We start from the raw sequence: 24,101 nt of genomic DNA, 5'->3' as shown, positions 1-24,101 counted from the left end.
ATCCCCCGCCCCTGAACAGCACATCATGTAAACAGTCACAATGGCAGCCCCTATCCGTGACCATACTGTGCTACGTAGGCAAACGCGGCCAGTACAGTACCACACAACTCAACTCAGAAGGCGGAACACAATGCAGATCATCTCGCAATACATACCGCCACAAATCGAAAATCGCTACATCACCTGCAAAGAACAACGCAACACGCCAAATATCGGAATACAATTTAAATGCACATCCAAATGACAAAGGCCTCACAGCAATTTGCAAAATAACACCAAAACATCCATCATCACCGAGGGCTGCATCTGCAATAATTGACCAGCTTCCACTTGTGTGACGCCCTGTACCATCATGGCACACAGGGCCTACATCAACGTTCCAAAAGGCAACATGGAAGCGGCAAGAACCGCAGGTCCGTCCCATGAGGCAGGCACTAGTCCAGCTGAAAGGCCGAAATGTTGCACCTAGCCACCAGTACAGCGTAAGGGCATGTGGCCCATTGGCGATCGTCCCATAAGATCGTAATGGTGCTCCACTGATTCACCCGAAGCTGCAGGTGTCGAGAGTAAAACCCATCTGGAGGAGTGGCGTACAGATGGCATCTGCAATAGGGCAGGAGATACCTGTCACCCAAATGAAACACAAATTAACCGATTGCATTACGGGACTCATGATGCATTACAATCTTCATTCAACACACCAAATCCACACCCATATGCATGCTAGCCCACTCCAAAGGAATATACACACCCCTAAATCAGTATCGATTCATAACGAAATCAATCGAGGTAAATACACCATTGGCAACGTCGGTTACTGTGCATGCGTCCGTCAAGACAGAACCCATGACATGGGATTAGTAACGTGCCTAGACACAAGTGTATGAAGGCGCGTCGAGACAGGGAGGATCCGACAAGGGCAGATAGACGTAAGTCCCACTATGGCAGCCTTGCATCACATAGCGCAGGGGAAGGGGATTGATTCAAAAAACCCATGTACATGGCAGACCCTAAATGGAATCATCTGTCCATGCATCCATTCATCATTCCCTCATCCCGCAATGAAAACGCATGAATATTCACTCACATAATATTTGAAACTTCCATCGCGTCTGTGCGTAATGCAGTCTGCAAAAACCACTGTGCTCCTGGCCGGATCTGTAGTGTTGTGAAGCAAGATGGATTTGGGAACGTCCTGCCTTATCGTCCACTACGCTATTGCGCATCCCATTCAATTCATGTCATTCATTGCTTGCTCGTTATGGGCCCTGTCCCAAGGACATTCAACAATAGAACGTTACATTTCCAGGCAGACCTGTGGGCGTCTCCTCACCGCTACTTCGAAACCAAAAATGCTGGCCTTCGAATTCCTCACTTGCAACATTACGTCGAAAAGGCTTCTGTGAACGCTTGCATTCACAATTACATCAATGTAGTGCGGCTGTGTGTCATAATGCTAACTGGCTGCAATCACAAATGGGACGCCACGCCCGTCGGTGAAGTACGTTACTGTGCTGCATGAGGGTCGGCCATCGATCGAGCCCTACATACCACTGACTCTTCACAGGTATGTAAGCGGCTGCAATTATAGCATGTGTAACAATGGGAGCATAGCATGAAAATCAGTCAAAGTACATCACACTGCCATCGGGATTTGATACATGATTCCAATCCCAAGATGCCATGCGGCCAAATGCAGCCTTACGTGCGGGACGTGCTCGGCCAGAAGGGATTGCATCTGCCACAGATTCATTCAATCAGCACAGGTGGAGGCCATACAGGCCGACAGCACATATATAGCAGACCCAAACCCCTCCCACAACCACTCCCACTCCAAAATGCTACCGGCAGGACTAGCGATGTTGGGCCTGGGGGACCAGATAGCACTGCAAGTGCTACAACTACAAGAAGACGACGAACAACAACAGGTACAACAACCGGGCGCACAGGGGAGACGGAGGAGAAGGAGGAGGAGGAGGGCAAGGCAGGGTCAGCAAGGCCCACAAGCACTGCCACTACCACCACGCAGGCGGCCCGCAATCCCACGCCTCCGAGCTGATCCGTTCAACCTCACTGCTGAGCAGATCCACACCCTCTACCGTTTGGACCGGGACTCCATAATCGCCATTGTGGACATGACACATGCTGACCTCGTGAGCATGATAGATAGCCCAACCGCCATCCCACCCCTACTGAAGGTGGTGTCTGTACTCCACTTCCTGGCCACAGGCACCTACCAGCACACAGTCGGACAGTTGCATGGCATTTCACAGCCACTGTTCTCACGGACACTCTTCCAAGTGCACGATGCCCTCCTGAAGCACGCCGACGACCACATCACACTACCACGCACGTACCAGGAGATTACCAACGCAAAAGTGGGATTCCATGCACTTGGCGGCATCCCGGGTTGCATTGGTGCCATCGACTGCACCCATGTTGAATTGGTTGTCCCACATGCCATGGAGGTCCAGTACCGCAACCGGAAACAATATCATTCAATCAATGTGCAAATGGTGTGTGACTCCAACAAGATCTTTACGCATTGTTGTGCCAGATTTCCAGGATCTACCCATGATTCTATGGTCCTGAGGAACACAAGAATACCACGCTACATGGAGCGACACGCAGGGCACAGATCCTGGCTACTCGGTGAGTCTCATTCCATGCATGACATCGTGGCCCATTTGATGCGTCAATGACCTTGCAGGAAGGGGGGGGGGCTACTTAGCACTATCATTCCACTGACACCCTTTATTCGTCTCATACAGGTGATGCCGGGTATCCACTGAAGAGATGGCTCCTTACACCAATCCGGAACCCACAGAACCAGCATGAGGAGGACTACAACCATGCCCACTCACGTACCCGTGTGGTCATTGAACAGGCATTCGGCCTACTGAAGGCTCGTTTCCGCAGCCTCAGCAGGTCTGGCGGGGCACTCATGTACAGCCATGAGAAGGTTTCTAAGATGGTCATGGCATGTGTCATGCTGCACAACATGTGCATACGTAGGAATGTGCCCATGCCCCCTGACGCTGTACTGCATGCACCTGAAGATGATGATGATGAGGGTGGGGATGTGGAGGCACCTCAAGGAGTCCATGAGGCACAGGATGCACGTGCAATCCGACAGAGCATCATAGATGCATGCTTCTAGCAACCACGCATGGTGCCTATTACATGGAAAGGGGACCTGTGGCACTGTGTGTGTGTAGTACAGGCACATTGTGGACTGTACGCCTATGAAGGCCTCGTACGCAAATATCAATGTCCACACATGTCATTGGATGATAATGAAGTACTGTATTGTAAATGTGATTTGATTTATACACCCTATGGACCCGCCACCCAGTGAAGCCCAACACACCCCCTCCACCCTACTACCTCCCCCCCCAACACCAGTGTCCAAATATGCATGCTGTCCGTGGGTAGACGCTATTGCAAGCCCCCTCTACGGGTATCAGGGGCACCCCTGCCCGTGGAGCGCAGGTTCCTGCCAGATCTGCGTTGGGGGCTGCCCTGGACGGAACTTGCCACGGATGATGTCTCTGCCTGCTCGCGTCCATGCATGTCTCTGAGGGTTTGTGAGAGCTCCGAGAGCACACGGCGCACAGCAGCAAGTTCAGCACAAACGTCTTTGGACGTCGCATGCAGTTCCCCCCTCAGGCTCTCGGTGCTTTTCTCCATTTGTGCTCTCAGGCTCTCGGTGCTTTTCTCCATTTGTGCTCTCAGGCTCTCGGTGCTTCTCTCCATTTCTCCCCTGAGGCTCTCACTACTTTTCTCTATTTGTGCCCTGAGTGTCTCGGTGGATGTTTCCATGGCTGCCCTGGAACCCCCGCATTCATTTGCATGGTCCTTGAGTAGCGTGGCCACTTCCTGCTGTTGCTCGATCAGCAGGTCGAGGGACTGTTGCCTCTGCTGGGCCATGGACATTTGCGGTGGTGTGACAGGGGGGCTGCTCAACACATGTTGCCTTGGCACAGGACTTGTGGGGGTTGGCCAGTCGTCGTCTTCAGGGTGCCCCTGCGTGGTTTCGTCATGGTGTAGGGGATGGAACATGCAGGGGGATTGGGAAAGGTCATGGATGGTACCTACGTCGCCAGCACTGTTTTCCGTGTCGGAGCATGCTGGCATGACAGCTGTGTCACCTATGGTGCTGCTACCACCAGAGGCAGTGCCATCAGATACGTTCTTTGGGGGGACCTGTGGTGCTGGGGTTGTGGACTTGCTGGCTGCTGGGGTGCCTGTTGCAGTCCCCTCCAGTGTGCTGCCACTTGATTCCTGCTGCTGCCGTGTCTTGATCCTTGCACCTGAGGTGGAGGCTCTTGGGACGTTGGTCCTGGCCCTCTTTGCAGGCGTGCTGGTAGGGGTGTCCTGCAGCTCGTCGTTGGTATCGGACCCTGTGGTGGAGTAAAGAGGGGCGAGCGTTAGTTATGGGTCTGTGGGATTTGGAATGGCAACGTATCAAATGCATTGGGGTGGTACATGAGGGTGATTTGGGACTGGGCCTTGGAGGTGGTCTCATTTTCGTGTGGATTGAGGATGCATTCATTTGGCTGCCTGCAGTTAGGGGGTGCATGCTGCACATGTAGGGGTTGTTTATGGCATCTTGATTAATTTGTTTATTCATTCTGACTTTTAGAGGGTGCTGTCAGGGCAAAGTATGTATTGCACTATGGGGTCACATGGTACTGCACATGTTCGTGCTTTGTGGATTTCGCATTGTTTCTCTTGGCCAACCTACCTGATTCTCCGGATGTCGGCACTCCTTTCTCCATCCCTCCGACTCCCTCTATGCTCTCCATTCCTATGGTGGAGGCGCAGATATCCTCCCAGGGGGTCAACTTGATGGGCGACTCTGATCCCCCCCCGGTAGCTGTGGCGATGTTCCTGTTCGCAGAAAGTATGCTGCGTACGCGGATCCGCAGGTCGTCCCACCGCTTGCGACATTGCTGTGGCGTGCGGGGTGTTGTCCCCACCGCACTTACGCGCTGTGCCACCAGGGCCCATATGGCCTTCTTGTTGGCAAGGGCCGTCCTGGTCATTTGACTGGAGAAGACGACGGCGGCATTTTCCTGGAGGGTCTCGGTGAGCACGGTCAGTTCCTCTCGGGAGAAGTGGACCTGCCGCTTGCGATCACACGCTTTCTTGGCTACCTTTCCCATATTTATTTTTTTAACTGGGGTTGCTAACGGGTTGGGATGTGTGTCAGGGTCGGATTTTTAATGGTTGTGTTGGGATTCGGATTTTATAGTTGTGCGGCGTGCTGTTTCCCGTTCCGGCCACATGCTTTTACTTCCGTTTCCGTATATTTACGGTGCCCGTAATTTGCGGTGCCCGCTCATTACGGTGACCGCTCATTACGGTGACCGCTAAGATGGGTGGCGGTATTGCACCTGGTGCAGCGTACGGCGGCGGTAAGGGCCGTTTTGGGGTCATTTCCGCCATCGCAGCCTTTCGGATTCCGCCATGGCGTAATGCTCGTGCCCGATGGGTCGTAATTAGCCGCACTTTGCTCCATCGTGCAATGGCGGAAATGCTATTTACGCTATGGCGGTCCGGTCTGTTGATTTCCGCAAGGGTCGTAATGAGGCCCATAGTTAATGTGTGATCTACCAATTCCATTTGACCAAGTGTAGCTCTCTGGAAATTAGTTAATATCATCAGAACATCTAGAAACATCAAATCATAGTAACAAGTGAGTCTATGCCAAGAAGAATCAACAATGGTCTTTGTGGAAATGGGCAAGTCGGTGCAGTGTCTCTGGAGTATTCTGGTGTGCGGACCCTGTTTGCTTCTTTCCTCGAATTTGGAGAAGTCCTCTTTCATTTTTTTTAAATCTTTTTTTTGCCAGGAAGGCGGATCCAGGTTCCAGGACTCTTAAGCACCTTGACTCGCAAAGCACAGTGGAGTTGGTGCAGAGTCTCTGGAGTTCCTGGAAGTCCCAGGAATCTAAGGGAGAGACAACCTGCAGCATCGGAAAGCATCCTCTACAAACAATAAGTGTTGGACAGACGGGGACACAGCACTCACAGCCTGATATAGGTAAACCCCCCTCCACGCAACTTCACGACCGCACTAAAGCAAATCCGCCACATGGGGACTGCGGGATTCTCCTTTGTCCCATGCGGCAGCACTACCATAAAAATGAACACGCTTTGACTCTTTTGAATAATTTCCAACTCTAGAAACATTTTGCAACACGGTGTGGAGACTCTTCATGTGACATAAAACCCTCCGGCCACCAAGCCAGACCTGTACTGTGGCGCTGCCAATGATACATGTACGGCCATACGGGGACTGCGGGAACTCTTCCTTTGACCCGCACGGTCGGTCTGATTCCTTCCTCCTCCCGCCTGCTCTTGATACTCTCAACCTTTGTGAATCGGCTGTGCGGGGACTGCGGGAACTCTTCCTTTGACCCGCACGGTCGCTCTGAATCCTCCCTCCTCCCGCCTGCTTTCGATCCTGGCCAAATGAGGCCTTAAAGTGCATGATAGGACGACACATACAAGTCATCCTTTCTGCCTCAAACAATTCTATATTTTAAACCTGTGGAACGTAAAGTCTGCCTGATTCGAATTGACTAACAACTAGGCAATAACAACCCCCCTTGTGGTGTTGCCTTGTTATTGTACAATCTACAAAGGGTTTTTGGCAAGCGCCACTACCAGTCCCGACATCTGTTCCTTTCAGCAAATTGCGTGACAGCACTCCCTGCTTGGCCAATTCCTCACCACTTAACCACCCCCCTCAGGGAACTGAGCGAGCTGAAGAGGTTGATATGTAGGGAATACTGCATGACGCTATATCTAACGGCCCACAAACGAGACTTCGAACCCAAGCCCGGCTTCAATCTGGTACAACATATCCACAAGGACACGTTGATATCTCCAATTTAACAGACCACCCCGATTCGACCATAAAACAAGCTCCCCCTTCCAACAGACCAATCATAAGTAAGGTGGTCTTACTTCCGAAGAACACCTCGATAACCATGCCCCGGGAGGGAATGGTGGATACTGACTTAGATGACCAGGATAAAACTTACACATCCAGCAAAGATAAGTCTTCAAAGGTCAAAAACTGGCCTGATGCAAACCCTGATCAACCTGCTAATTCCAATCACAACCCAATTGATCAGCAGGTGCATGACATAAAGGCATGCAAAACAGAAAGCGAGATACCATCAAATAAGGAATCTAACGTGCCTTACCTAGACACAGACTTCCTTCCAAATCAAATCGTAACCATGAAAGAGAAAACAATTTCTACCAAAAAATCTTTCCCTTGCATGAATAAAGGAGTGGTTGATGTCTCCTCTCAATCGACCCTAGAACTTATCCATCCTAGGCCATCTGATACACAACCACTTGGACCACACTCAGGCGCCACACAAAACGATCGAGCCAGGCTCGCAAAATTAAGATGGAAATCCCTCCATGAACGAAGAACCAAATCAGAACTCCATGATGGTCTGCCACCGCTGGCCTCAAAACAACGCCTTCAAAGACTCTCACTTGATCTAACCGAGATTGAAGCGCTAATGGAGCTACAAGAGAACAAAAGGAGGGCAACAAGAAATATCCTTGACCAATCACAAAGGCCCCATGAAGTAACCTTTCATGACCCAACAATCCCACAGGTATACCCTACAACAAGCATGCCGTTTCAAACTGGAACCCCCACTTGTTCATCCCCACAAACCTCCGAGCTCATGAACAAGGCTATTCCCCGACAAGCGTGAAAACCCACTTGCCCACCTTCAGGACCTGCACATCAGGAATCGATTGCCACCACACTGGTGGACCTTTAGAACATGTAAATTGCAGTTTCCACACAAGCTCTAATACCCTACATGAAATTGCAAGAAGCACAAGTCGAAGCCACAAGAGACCAAGCAACAATCTTGGCCTCAATCTACTCCAAGCAGAAAATCAATGAAGACTTGATCCTCAAACTAGAAGCCCGGATACAAGCAGAAGCCAAATTCAGTGCAGTGTGGCAACAACAACTAGCTGACATAGCACGGAAGGACAGGGCAGAAAAAGCACATATTACAGATGCACTGCTTTAACTTATGCTCCCAAACATGACTAATGCAACAGGACCTCAATATAAGCAATACAACCAGTCGACTCTACCGCCTCGCACCAATGACATGGCAGCACCACCCAGAATCCCAGCTAATTAACACTAACAACGTGAACCCTACAGCCAGGATGAAGTCAGACATTGCAGAACCTTTTTTGATTGATTTAAATTCTGATCAGACCATGACCAAAGGTCTCCACCAACTCCCAAAGTCCCCTCCCAACCAGGAAAATGTGCCCAAAACTAAAGACCCATACAGTATTTTTGATCAAACCCGCCAGCATCAGCAACTCAATCCGGCAGTACCGAAACCGAAGAAGCAAACAAAAAATCAACAAAAGGGCTGTAGAGCCTTCCTTCGGAACCTAACCATACCGCCAGCTCATCAGACCAAACCGACTAGTACGGCCCCCCATAATCAGGAAAACAAGTCTATGGATAGACTCAAACAAGGAGAGAATAATCCAAAACTGAGCCAACAAATGAAGAACATTCCTAAGAACCAACCAGACAAAATAGATGCAGCCACAATAGACCTACTAATGAACATATCCACCTTTTTAAAGATCAATGACCGATCCTTTGCACAAGAGGATCCACAGCTAAATGCGTCCTCCCAAATAACAATCGATTGCTATGAACAAACTTTCTCTGAGCAACATTCTGCAATACATCATAACGGCGATAACTTTGTTGACCATGGCAGCATCAGTTCTACGATTGGAATGAATTTGGATGGAACTGCCATATCGGAGACGCCCTTAGACAACAAGATTGACCACCAACAACCTTCTGTACCATTGAAGCTTCCACAATTCATAGACCCGAGAAAGTCACATGCACGAAATAGGATCAAGCTGGAAAGAGTGAGCGGATGTGATGATATCTTGATCCTTAACAGAACAAATACCTTACAACTGCTACATGTGATCCCCATGCTAAGGGCAGTTACAACAAAAGACATCCACTTGATTGAATGTATATATTCTAGCAGACTAGATCGTATTTGGATCGACTTTAGTACAAGTAAGATATTACATCTGATTATAGCCCAAACAGAGAACTTCCACACTCTGGGATTTCATCTAAAGTCATAGAACTGAATACTGACGTGGAAACTGAAGTAACCACTAACAATACAGATGACATGAGTAATACTACAATGTACTCAACAATAAGTGCATCTGCTAGCACATATTCAGCAAGCACGACACTTAATCTCAGAAAAAAAATGTTGCGCTCCTCCATCTGAGAATACCGACAAGACAAGTCATATTTGCATAAAGATTGCCAACTGTTTTGGAGGGAGATGAGCATCTCGCGAACAACATCAAATTCTAGCTTTCATGGCAAGTATTAGCAGCGAACCACTCAAGCAACTTGCACCTTGACTGTATGCTCATGGAATACCCGCGGCAACGCACATTTATATCAGACCAGCAGACCAGATCTAACTAATGCCAATGTGATATGTCTACAAGAGACATGGTTGCACCAAAAACCGGTGTGTGATGGATTCACCACATATATGAACCCGGCCATTTGCAGACATAAAGGATGGCCATCTGCAGGATCTCTTATCTTAATCAAGATGGGAGTACAACTAAAAGTAATTGACAGCCAGAATATCAATCCATGGATTCAAACACAAATATTACTGCAAGGTTCAATCCCCAGTAGTGCCGACTGCAACCGTTAAATAAGCTGCCAGAAACAGTATTTGGGATTCCTGAATATGTACTGGAATCCTCAAAAAATACGAGAAGATACTTTCATCTATGCATTTTTAACTGCAATGGATGAAGCCGCAACTAATTATCCGGGTATTGCTTTCATTATATGTGGTGACCTTAATATTCATTTCTATTCCAAAAATGGTCAAGAGCTTGATGAACATAGACTAGAACAGCACGCCCAAAGATGGTCTAAAGAGATGCGCTATAGAAACATGCACGACTCGACGCCATTGATGAAATAATTAAGATTCCGATGCCGACATGGTCACGCGGGCTGAGCATGGGGATAATTGACTACATATATCGCTCAGAGTCCATAAAAGCACCAATACAATGAGCCGACAATATTTATATGGAGGATAGTGATCACTGCATCTTGATCCGAGCTTGGTCGACTATAAGACAGAATCCAACCCGGATTAACTTACCGGATCTAGAAACCAACATGGCCGCCACGAGGTTGAAAATAACCCAAAATCAATTTAAGCAACTTCCTGCCACCTTCATGCATACAAAGATTGCTGATGAAGGTAAGCTAAATTATGAATGGATCCTGCACAATTTCCAACACGGACCAGCCCCAATAAAGGCTCGGAAAAATGATCATCTGCATTCTTATAGCCATTTAATAGCTGCAAGGAAGCAGCTAAAACAAATCAAAAAAGAACCTTGGTCGGAGCAACAATCTAACATCAAAAAAGCCAAACAAAAATACAAAAATTGGTTAAAAACTGCAAAGATGACCCTTGAACAAAACGATGCTGAAACCATGTTGAGTGCAATGGGTGCAAGGAACACCAGAGATCTATGGAAATTGTTAAATCATCAAACATCTTCATCAGCCATTATGATCTCTGAGATATCAGAAGCCAATTGGACAACTCACTTCCAACAACTTTATCAGCAACGGCCATCTGTGAGTATGGAGAAGGCACCCATTGTCGAAGCCAACTGGACACTTGATTGGGCCCCATCCGACATAAGTGATGCCATACGCAAACTGAACGTGTCACGAGCACCCAGGCCAAACGGGCTATCTAATTACATTATAAAAAAGGACCCAGACATATGGGCAGCTTTGTTCACAAAACTCTTGGAACTGATAAACAGAACAAATCGCATACCATGTTCATGGCAAAAAGCTGTCCTAACAATCTATAAGCAAGGTCCCACAGAAAATCCCTTGAATTACCAACCAATCGTTCTCCTGGATCCTCTGTGGATATTTGCAAATATTATGCTCTCCAAATTAAACACTTGGGCAGTAAAAGCAAAGAGACAAGCCATCAGGCAAACTGGGTTCATCAAGCAAGTTGGAACAACTACAAATCTTTTTCATTCTGAACTTGCTTAAGCATGGAACAATTAGATCAAAAACCCAGACGTATCCTGTTTTTATCGACTTACAGATTGCTTTTGATAAAATAACCGAAAGATGCTTTGGGACAAGCTGACGAAATGGGGGTGTCCAAGTAACATCATTGAACCCATAAAACTCCTCTATTCGAACACCGAAGTTCAGATTTGTCTGAGTAAGACTGGCCTGGTAACACATCCAATAAGAACTTGGCACAGGCTGAAACAAGGCTGCCCGCTTGCTGCCACCTTGTACAACTTGTTCACTTCAGACTTTGAAGAATCAGTGGCTTCTCCCCTTCAGTTACATCAATTCTTTATGCTGATGACATTGTCATTTTTGCCAAAACCCCTAGAGGGCTTCAAACAGCGCTGAATAATATCGAGGTGTACATGAATACCAATGAATTAGAAATAAATGTTAAAAAAAAACTAAAGTCATGACCCTAGCCCGTTCCATGGGTCCACCAGACAAAATGTCATCCTTCTACTTGAACAAAGAAAAAATCAACCAAAATCAAACGATCAAGTACTTGGGGGTCTGGATTAATAAATCCCAAATTGAGCAACCTTGGTCAGACCATCTGAAAACTAAAGTTAGAACACTAGCACGACAAGGCCTGATACTAAATAAAAAATTTGGAAAATACTCACTGAAACCTATCATCTTATTCTACAAACAGAAAGTGACACCAATCCTGACATACGGTGGTGAGGCTATGATCAATTTACAAGCAGACATATGGGACAAACTAGAATTACTCTTCTGGACAAAGGTGTTAGCCCTCCCGAATTCTGTTCCATCCTCATGCATTAGATTTGAACTTGGCCTGCAATCCCTGCATTCAATAATAAGATGGAAACAACTCGATTTGCTCAGGAAACTACTTAACAACGACCTGATCCCAGCCTGCGACATTTTACGATCTAACCCAGGTAATATCAGTGCCACAGCACTGATCAAATGGAAAGATTTCATTAATGTCCAACGAATAGAAAGTGACATATCCATGGACACCTTACTTAATAGACCACAACATGCAAAAGTTCAAATTGCAAGACTGGATTGGATAAGAACACAAAGCGAAAAAAATAAGTACAAACTAACGCTGAACTGTACAGGCGATGTTAGAGCCCTGAACAAATTGCCACCCTACCTTAATCTCTTTCCAGATTGTGTGATCTGCGACCTTTTTTTGTGTCTTAGAATCAATATACTTCTGACCCAGGAAATCCTTGGAATACGATCCCAATCCATTAACAATACCTGCGTCCAAACCTGTAGATTTTGTAAGCAACTTGAAACCATCGAAACTCTCCAGCATCTCCTGATGGAATGCACCACACTTATAGACAAGCGCATTGCAATCGCACAACTATACCTGAAGACAACTAAAATCCTGGACCCTGAAGACGGCTAGTCACTCATAATAACTGGCAACAATAAAATGATGCTAACGGCCGTTATCTGCTTTTGGTTGGACATTGAGCCACGAGAGTTGATATGATAAATTTTGATATTATTCTTTCTAATACTGGATTGTAGAAATTTTACTTGTTTTCTAAAGAATTTGAGTAATGTATAAATGTAAGGTTTAAAGATATAAACCACATGCATTTTAAAAAGGAAAACAACAGAAAAAAATGAAATAGGCAAGTGTAAGTCTCCTTTATTGAGATCACCTGCAACTATAATAGACCCTGCAGGGACATTTTCGAGCCAGTGGCAGATGATCTCATCCATAATTCCATGAATATGAGTTGTATAAATTCCCCATGGAGGGTTGTATACATTAATAACCAATGCACTGTCTGATTTGTTATTTGATGATTTCAGAATTCCTGCTATTACATGGGGGGAGAATGCAGCCTTAGAGAACTAAGTCAAAATGCAATTGGATTTTGCTCCAATCGCTAGGCCCCACTAGCCCGCCCCCTTTTGGCGGCCACAGCATTATTGGTGATAGTGTGAAAGCCGCCTATAGCAATTTCTTTTGTACACCAGGTTTCCAATAAGATAAAAACATTGCAGGACTCCAAAGACTTAGAGCTCACAGGGCTCCAGAAATGACCTGTAGCCCAGCGTATTCCAGGACGTCCATTTTTGTTTCTTGTAATCAGGGAGAATCAATTTGCCCCATTTTTTGGGCATTTGGGCTTCCAGTATTCTATTTCTGATACACTAGCTCCTGCACCATCAGTTTGAACTTGTAAGGCTCGCAGTGTCTCTCTCTCTCAGATATTTGAACTTGAGTGTCGAGATATACTGAAGTCTCGCTTGCAATGGGTCTCTTAATTTCTTTGCTTTCCTGCACATAATCAGGGACAGACCCAATTGAGTTAAAAGGTTTGCAAGTGTCTTCAATAGTGCAACCCTAAAGGGTGAGGCAAATTCTACAGGTGCCCAATTTGTATGGCTACCAACCAATGGGAGCTCAATTTTTGTAATGTCAGTTGTCTTGATTAGATCAAAATATGACAACTGTTTGAAGATGGCCAAGAGAGACGGGATCTATTTAAGAAGGGGCTATGATCTGCTGGATTTATTTCCTCTAAGATAATCCACTTTCCTAGATCTTTGAAGGAATGTGTAGTGATTATAGGTTTGTCTGGCGGTTTAATATTGTGCAAGTATCAATGTGGGGTTTGATGTCCAGCGAAAATGAATTATAGGTAGGGCTGGTATCACTTGGTCATGTGTGCTTATTTTGGCATTGAGTAGGAATGGTGCAGGTGTGGTTGTAGATCTACTTGCCTTGCCATGTACCTTTGGAGTGCTTTTTATATTTGTTTTTGAAGTCGTATATTTTCCTTTTTGCCCGTTAGTGTTCAATGGTATTTTTCTTGTCAGCACCAATATTATTTCAGACAATTTGGTCAGCGTTAATTTCACCACTTGCTTATGTTTTGGTATAATGGACAAGAATGATGTTAAGGCATCAACTTTTGAAACTATTGTATTTATGCCATTTAGGACTGTTCTGTGACTAGCCCAGCTTGTTTCTTTTTCATTTGGATTTGCGGCGTCACTCTCACAGCAAGTTTCAAAGAGATCGGTGGAACCTGAGGATGTCACGAAGACAGCTAAGTCAGGTGAATTTGATGAACTAATGTCTATGATGTCCTCCTCACAAAATTGGTTGGGTAACTCTTTTTCACCGCCAAGCGCCAAGTGATGCTTGTTGTAAATTGATCACCATGTTCAATAAGGAATTGTTGTTATCAATTGTATGTGAGAGTGTCTAATCTAAAGGTTCAATGATGGATATTGAAGTGCAATTATTCTTATTTCTGGATTTAGCTTAAAAAAGCCTGTAATTTTTGGTTGCGAGTTTCTTGTTGGTGTCAGGACTTTGGGTTTCTTTATTTTATTCCTTTGCCTTGCAGTTGCACTTTGTTTTTTACCTGCTCGTGAGTTCACAGCAGTGTCACTGCGTAGTGTAGATTTCTGATTTGATGGTATTTTTTGTGTAGGTTTTGGAACCAGAATCAGTACAGCAGGATTTTCCTCGATTAGTAATGAGCCAAGCATGCATAACACCAGACCCAAGTCACTCTGCGTGCACCAGGCTTGTTTCTTAGTCTACTGACTGGACAGACCTAGCAGTCCAAAGGCCGCCTGGGTCCACAGTCACTTCTTATTGATATGTAAAGTTCATACTTTTAAATAAGGATTTGTCATCTCTGTGTGCACCTTTAATTGTGAGTTGGAACCCGTTGGACTTCTCAGGGCTGAAAGGACGACAATCACTTGCGCCACCAGACAGTAGTTTCAGATTAGAGTTGTCCCCGTTTTGGATAATTTGCAGATGTGAAAGTTGTAGAAGGAATGTTCTATGGGTGGGACTGTTTGCGCCAGGGGGTGGCTTACCTGAGTGAAAGCTGAAGGCATTTCAGGCAGCAGTTAGGTCGCTGACAAGTCACAGCAGTGAGGAAGCTATCCCATTTTCCCATCTTCACATGGTAAACAACAGACACCACACACTTTGCAACACTCAGCACAATGCTATCATGGTGGAAAAATGTTTTTAGTTCTTCAGGAAAAAGATCTCTGCCTCCAACAATAGCAACCGAAGAGAGACTGGTTAGAGTAACAGCTCCAACCACCGACAACCACACTGTTCGCAACACTTATTTTGTATTTTGTATTGCATCACAAGCAAAAGAAATACTTTAGCGCACTGAAGGGTTTGTGTTAGTTAAGGGTTCAGGTTAGAATAAGGGTTTATGTATAGTTAGGGTAAGGTTTATAAATGAAGTTAGGGTGATTGTGAAGGTTTTATTAGTGGTTTGGGTTATTGTTAGGGTTAAAGACTTGTACCTTTCTGTATTTAAAAATAGCTATTTTGATGACATTAGCAATGGAAACATTTTCACACTTTTCATTGCTTGTATTGAATGACTACATTTTTAAAAACTACTTTTTTACTGACTACTTTTCGCATGATTACCTTTTCCTGGGGACATTGTCACATACAACCGATAAATACAGGAAAATCTGTCAAAAAAATTAATTTGGATAAATACAGACATAAAATATGGAAAAATAAATACCACAAAAACTGGATCTGTAGTCATAATTCATAACCTTTATACAGATATGATATGATATGGCATTTATAACGTGCCTATACACAAGTGTTTCAAGGCGCGACGAGGCAAGGGAGGGGAACCAAAGGGAAGACAGAAAACGATCTTACTAGGCCAGGTGTCATTCAGATTGCGCAAGTGCATGGGAAGGGAGAAAGGGAAAGTGTGAGGGGGAAGGGAGAGGAGAAAGTGCAGTACATGGGATAGTAAAATAATAAGATAAATAAAACGGCCAACTGGTGGCAAGTGCAAGGTAATTCAAACGCGTAATGTTCTGCTTGTTCCACTAAATTTAAATGTATCTTACATTTTCATTGTGAACAATGGGTTCATAAACTACAGCCATTAATGTATTTAACACTTGGCACACAATACATTTTTGTGAAGCATATTTTTATGTAATTTTACTTTCATGATTTGCTAGATCTCTGTTATCAACAGAAACATCTGTTGCTGGTGACCAAGACCTTTCAATAGGCTGCTTCAATGAAACAATTCATCTGGCAGCTAGGAGTTCAGGTCTTGTGTTGAAATCTGCTTTATTTAAAGGTGCTATTACTAACTGACAGTCAATGTGTTCTTTTCTTTTAAGTGGGTGGTCTTTAAAACAGGACCATGAAAACCATTGGTTTGGAAATCATTTTGGCTTATTTTTTTGTAATTCACACAGGCTTTTGTTTTTTGTTTAAACGCAGATGTACCATTCAAATGTTTAAGTCCTCAGACGCAGTGAATGGAATGGGGCCTGTGCATTACTGGTGTCGTGAAAGCTGAGCTCTACATGAACATACAGTCTGGGTGAACCAAAGTTCAAAACTTTAGATTCACAGCAAACCAAATTCATATGGGATATATTGTGTCCCATGCAACAGAAATATGTTATTTACCTTGCCTTTATTTAAAATAACACTCAAATAGTAAATTGTTCTGTTCAAAAATATACTTAAGCCCTCATGTGATTTGGCATGAACAATTCCATGTTTTCTCTGCAGTGTATTAAGTACATATTACACAGTTGAATATATTCACTTTCCAAATTGCATCCTAAATGCAGCAGGTCCTTTTCATTAACTAATTTTATTTTCCATTAAAACATTTAGAGGGTCATTTTAAATAAGATACACATTGCTGCCTTGTTGGTCCCCTTCCATGCAATTTGCATCCCTTGCAAGATGGTACTGCAATTGTGAAGCATAACAATTGTGAAATTGCCTTTACTCCGCACTTCTATGTTCTATTGCAAAAACGTGAATGCATACAGCAAATTATGCTTTGCAGGTGGCATGTATTAAGGAATTCCTGTGGAATCTATCTATATCATGCAAGAGGAAATTCGAGGTGGATTCCATAGGTCTTTTACATTTAGCATTAATTATGTGATATTTCGATTCAAGATACAATTCTCAGCTGGCATTATTCAATGAAGAGAATAACATGTATTCGGAGAACTGTAGATACATTTGTGAGCTAATATAGTTTGATTAATCAGATAGCGGTTCGCAGTACATGCTCATCACCCTCACCCACAGTCATTAGTATTTGAACTGTTAGATTACCATTCAACTGCCAATCTGGACCCAAGTAAGAAGAGCACAGGTTAGCAGCTGCCACTTCTTGCAACCCCTGGTACTGCATTTGCAACCCCTTTTTGGACAACTCCAGACAAAATAAGAGTGCAAATATACTTGGCCCTGACAGGCATATTTACTTTCTCAGGTTCCTGATGTTTGTCCCTCTGCTAGCCCCTCAGCAGCTTGCTAAATGGCTGTTGAGGGACTAGCAGTGGAATATGGGATTGCAACTTCTATTTACATCCCCACTCCATCCTCAGGCCATTGCCACTTCAGTTGGACTAGGAAGAGGACTTCAGTGGGACTAGGAAGAGGAAAGAGATTACGAAGAGGATGAAAAAGCACTATTCCTCCTTTTCTGATATCAGCATCTCAAGATGGGTCCTCACCATCATCAGAGCCAAGGAGAACATATTTTCAGGTTCAGCATGTGGTTGTGTTTGCAGCAGTGTGGATGTGGCTATGCTCAACTGCCCATGTGTTGTAGTATCTTACTTATGTCGACAGGATAAGATACAAAAAAAGAATTAGAAAGCATTTTGGATCCATTTGAAAGGCTTTTGGCATATGAGGCCAGAAGCTAGAAACGTAATGCTGCCCCATATCATCCTGGGAGGATTCTGTAGCCAATTAGGTTGATCGAATCAATGGCTACGTCACATGATTCAAGCCCATGCTCTGAGCAAGCTGTGCACTCCTCAAATGCACTCAACATATGTTCTGGCTTGCTGCTCCATCCCTGCTTTTGCCACCCCCATGTGTTACCACACTGATCACATCCCACAATGCACTTTCCTGTTTCACCACCATCCACCACTCTCCCTCTTCAGTCCCTCATTCAGAACTTGGCTGCCATGGATTTGCAGAAGGTACCACAAATAGTTGCTCTCTCCCTTTCTGTTGTAGCCATCATCCTTTTTAGTTATTTTTTTAAAAACTTGTAAAAAGCCCACTGCAAGTAAAAAAAAGAAAAAAAACCTTTAGCACACTGGCGGCTAGCCTTGGGGTGCTAATAGCAATACAACCCAGTTGAAAAGTCTGCAAAAGAGAGTAAAGGCCTGAGAATGCTTGTTTAACTCTGGACCCGGGCTATTTAACTGGCACAGCCCTTGAAATAAGGTATGTATGCGTAATTGCATGTGAGGCATTATCAGGCAACTGGGTGGCATTTGATGCTATGCCTAGGTGAATAGATGTTGCTGAAACCTACATCACCCCAATTGTTACTTTATTCAGTAGTCACCATACTTCCAGATCATTCAACACGAGATGTGGGTCACCCAACAGCTAGAATTAAAGGGCAATGTAGGTTTCTTGATTCAGGGGCTCTCTTCAGCCATCACTGGGAATCTTTCAAAGGACAAAGAGAATGACACGTGTTGTTGTTTGAGAGCTGGAGAATTATAATTTAGGCAGGACCTTTAAGCCTTTTAACAAAGCATTTTTGCATAGCTTGCATTGAATATGTGTAGGGAAGGAGAGAGAGCGAGAGAGAGGGGGAGGCACAGAAACACAGAGACAGACAGACAGACAGAGACGGAGAGAGAAGGAAACATGTAAAAATAAAGCAACATTGCGTTAAAGTAGATACATTCACTGCAGTGATTTTAGGCAATGCTCTAAATAATATGTGTATGTTTTATTTTTCCAAACATCATATTTAAGAGGAATTCTATATATTATGAACACAGTGGTGCAATGTCAAACTCATACAAACAAAAATGTAGGGCATAATGGATACTTCATCTGGGTGAGGTTCACTGTGGGCCCACGTAGAGAAACTGCCACGTTTAACTGTTCAAATGGGGGATGGTGGTGATGACCTCTATGTTGGCCCACAAAGAACCTCATCTAGATAAGTTACATGTTCCACCCCAGATACTTTTTATATATGTTACATATTTAACAGAAAGGCAAATTAGCCTGCAAAGGGTCTTTGGGCTTTTGAAACTGTTTCACTGCCAGGGGCATCATCAACTTGTTTTATACTGTATTTTGCACTGGGCTGGCTTAACACACACCCATAATTAAATATACTATAGTGCCCAAGCTCACACACAAGAACTTGAACTTCATTGCTGTTACTTTGGTTTGGCGCAAATGGAAAATCTTTTGGGAGGTGTTTGCAAAAAATGATCATGGTTGAGAGGAGGCCGCGGCATTAGTGGCAAGTTAATTGGGTGTGTAGTTCTGATGGGTCTGCGGCCTCATATCACAACGGCTCCTGTGTAATAGCAAGGAATATAGGACTATAGTGGGTAGCTAAAATAGGGTTTGTCTGCCTTAGTAACCATTTGCTATTGTATTAACCTTAAAGTTATTGAAGACTTTTTTGCATTTGTGACTTCATGTCTAGTTCATTAAGGATAAAAGTCATGTGATCCCATTTCCTGTGGTTCACTTGTTGTCACAGGTCATATATGTGATGTAATTGGCTATGCGATGTCACTTTAGCGAGTCTTGGGTTTTGGGTAAGTCTATGTCCCAGAGGAGCACAGTACCCTTTTCATGGCCACTGCTTCTAATTTTCAAGCACTTTCAAATCATCAAAACATCTATAGCAGTAAATCAAGGAGAGGGCACACATTCTGGCAAATCGGTACTGTAGCAGAACGTGTATAGTGCTTGATAGATACTGGGGCTGCTCTTTAGTTACAAGAATTATAAGCAGCGATTCCTATTGCTGCCATTACTAGCTTTGCAGCAATATCTAGGACAGTTACTGGAACCAATATGGTGTCTACCAAGGAGAAGGGGTAGCACTTTCCCCATGGAAAAGGATTGAGTTCTGTAAGTAGCAGAAAGTGTTTGCTTGCACAAAGAAGAGACAACAGCAGAGACACTGCCTCCTGCTTCTTTGCTCTAAGATGACAGCGGATCCCAAAATGGCATAACCTGATCCATCAATTCGTAGGATAGGTGTTGTAATGTGGAGAGCCTTCTCTCACAACCATTAGTGCTCAGGGTGGAGAGGATGAGCAAGAGGTCTGCGTGAATGATCCAGCGCTATGATTATAAACAACACCATAAGATTAATCTCCGCCTACACTCGTGTCCGTGAACGGGTTGGTACTGCTGTTACGTTCCTAAGTAATATGCCTTTGGTCAGATTTGCACATTGAAGTACCTCCTCGTGCGTTGATGACAAAAATAGGTAACACCTTTGATTATCTCTAAAAGAAGGCTTCACTATTGCTTTTTTGCTACAACGAGTGCCTGTTGAAGGTCTTGTTACAAGTCACACGCGAGTAGCAGGAGGTACAGAACAATTCCAAACAAGATTCAATGCTTCCATACAGTATCTTACTTTGCTTGATCACTGTGGCCTGGGTCGACATACTTCCAAAAATCTAGTTTTGTGGGTGGGTTTTGCATGGACTGCTCGAAATCTGACAACAATTCCATTAAAACTGATTGTAGCAACTGTATGGCTAAGGGAAGAAACCCCACGACTTGAGGGCACCAAGAAAATACCATATGATTGGTCTTATCACTGGCAGTGGTTAAACAGCTGTGGGTGCCTTCAATACTGAAGAACACAATGGCAGTCAGGCTTTCTGTGGATAAGTGGAAGATTTAAAGTTGTGCCGGTTAACTACAGTAATAGAGTCCGTCTTTAAAGTCCGACCCGGCAATAGCTTGAGGGTTCTACAACTCCATCAACTTTGTGTCATTTGTAACAGCTCATAGCACACGCAATAGAAAGCACACTAGGAAAGGTCGATGACAAATCTCCTGCAAAGTCTGGCAGCGATGCTAAAACAGGTATTTTTTAAAATGAAACCTTTTTAAATATTCGATTTATCAAGGGGGCATACCAAGGTTACTTCATACAGTACTGCAGTAGTCTAGGAATACAACACGCTGTAAATACTCTATGATTATGAGGTCAAAATCGACCCAAAAATACTGCAAATTCATACCTCTATCCATCCAGCAGTTGTACACATATTTACATACCCATGAAACATAATTTCTATCTTTTAAGTCAATAGATGCGCTGACACAACCCTTCATTTAAGGAACACCCCAAGGGTGTGATACGGTTGGCAGTGTGGATGCTTACATTCGTATCCACGTTGTGCATCAGGCACATAAAGGTCAGTATCCCCCCTTCTGAACATCTGGCTTCATGAGGCATCCGTGATACATGGAGCTGGTTATCTGTAGACATTTCCATGCAAGAAATGTGTATTTTTTATTAACAAGACATGCAGCATTTCGTAATATTGCATGAAATATTTCAGAAATTCTTTATGCCTGTTATGAGTTTATTGATGTATTTTGCACCGGATTTTCAGCAGCATGTGGTAGCAGTAATTACCACATGCAGAAATCCTGGCTGGAATACTGGAACAATCTTTGTGAGCCTATTATTGAACAGGTTGTGACCAGTGCATGTGCACGCAGTGACCAGTATTATCATCAGTGGTTGTACAACCTATGCCACCATCACATGTTCGAGGAAAGCACCTAACAAACATTCTCTTTCAAGTCCCGTGCAACTGACCTAGGAAGGGCAGGAGCATCCCATTCCTACCAACCAGCTGAACGGGAGGGGCATTCATCACGCATTCTAAAGGCCTATCCAGAATTGGCTGCCAGCGTCATGACCCCATCCCCCGCCCCATTCCATTCCTATCAACCACCTCACCTTTCCCCGCCTTCCAGGAACAGGAAACTATCAGTTACCACATAGCCACTACCAACCCAGAGCTGACCCCTGCTATTTTACAGACACCCTCTAAGCATATTCCAACTGAAGTGACCACCAGTACGATAACCCCTATTTAGGGTAATACCAGCCACAGTAAACTTAGGTCACAAACTAAATTCGCCATCTAGATACCAGTCCAACACTAACCATTGCCAAACACCTCAAAACCAAAGCCATGCCCATGACTCATCAACCCAAGTCACCAGTTAAAGTACCAACCAAACCAACCAACCAAACCAACCAGAGGCACCAAAGCCCCACCAACATCTATTATAGTCGATACGACACCATCAAATCTCACACGCAATCTCAAAGGCGCGCTCATCAATGCACACTCACTTGGAGCCCATGCCATATAAATCCATGTCCTCATTATTGACCAACAACTAGATATCCTAGTTGTAACAGAAACTTGGCTACACCCAGCCTCAGGCCCTCGCAATTCCTCCTGGATATAACCTTCTCAGGACTCATAGTTCCAGCACTCTAGGAGGCGGAGATGCCATAATAGCCAAATCAACCTTGCAAATCAATGCCTGCCCCCTTGAAGAAATAAATGGGTACAAACTCCTCCTAGCCAAATTCACCTCCAACCCTAAAACTACAACCAATTTCCTGGTTGTATATAGATCACCTAATAAAAACACCCACCCAGATCTAGATATCCCACTCCTACTCACCCCACACATCAAGCCGAACACTAAATGTATTATACTCAGGCTACAACGATCACCAAGATCATAAAGCCGCTACCTCTATGCAGCCCTCAAAGATATGAACTTCATACAACTAGTTAATGCCCCTACCCACAATCTAGGCAGAATACTCGATTGGATCCTCACCCTTAATTCGTAAGTATCCATCGTTTCTGTTCTACCTCTTGATTGGTCTGACCACCATATCATCAATTTTCTATAATCAGCAGCCCCCTAGACCCTGCTATGTTAATGATACCTTTGAAACTAGAAATACCAGAAAACTCACATCAGACAACCTCTCCCCTGTTCTAAGAGAAGCCCTGGTCTCCACCACCTTAACCAGCAATAGTCCCAACTACCTGGCAACTTGCTATCAGAAATACCTCTCAACTACTATTGATTCAGTAGCACCCATCACAACTAAAACTCATCATGCTGATAAACGTACATGTTTTTGGTTCAGCGATGAACTAGTAACTCTGAGATTCAAAAAAAGATCACCAGAGCACATCCACAAAAAAACGAATACTCCAGACTCAGCAAATGCCTTTAATGAAGCCAGCAAAGCCTGTAAAGTAGCCATTATATCCCATAAGGCTAAGGCATTCAATTTGAACATCAGTAATGCCTCTTCCAACTCAAAGCAGTTGTTTACTATGCTCAGAGAACCAAGTCATGACAAGTCACCTGTTAACGACAGCAAAACATGGTGTACCACAATTCAGAATGTGCAAGCATCTATAATATTACTTCTACAAAAGAAAATTATCACTAAAAGACAATTCTTAGCAAATAAAAACCTACCTAGCCCTACTGTGGACTTACCGAATGATAACAACTGTAAGCCATTCCACTTTACCCCAGTTACACAAGATGTTTTGTTGGACACCATATCCAAACTAAAAGCCTCTAACTGCAAAGGAGACCACTTTCCTGCCCACCTAGTAAAACTCTGTGCCCCCACTCTGACACCTATCATTACTAACTTTGTCAATGCCTCGTTCAACTCTAACATGGTCCCTGCTAACATTAAAGAAGCATGGGTGACACCTCTCCAGAAAAAGCCAACACCAGACCCCTTAATCCCCACCAAAAACCGACGATAACAACGGTGCCATTCTTGCTGAAAATAATAGATGAAATAGCCTATACCCAAATTCAAGGCCATCTAGAGCAACACCAACTCCTGGGTGCCCAACAATTTGGATTCCGCTCTAACCATAGCACAGAAACTGCACTCCTTGATTTAAAAATCTAAATGGATTCCACAAGGGAGGCAGGAAAACGTTGTCTTCTAATGCTGTTAGATCTTTCTGCCGCATTCGACTTAGTAGAC

This window comes from Ambystoma mexicanum, chromosome 6p (assembly GCF_040938575.1).
Source record: "Ambystoma mexicanum isolate Mex_15411 chromosome 6p, UKY_AmexF1_1, whole genome shotgun sequence".
Taxonomy (NCBI): Eukaryota; Metazoa; Chordata; class Amphibia; order Caudata; family Ambystomatidae; genus Ambystoma; species Ambystoma mexicanum.
The sequence above is the reverse complement of the archived record's forward strand: the minus strand, read 5'-3'. Positions refer to the sequence as shown.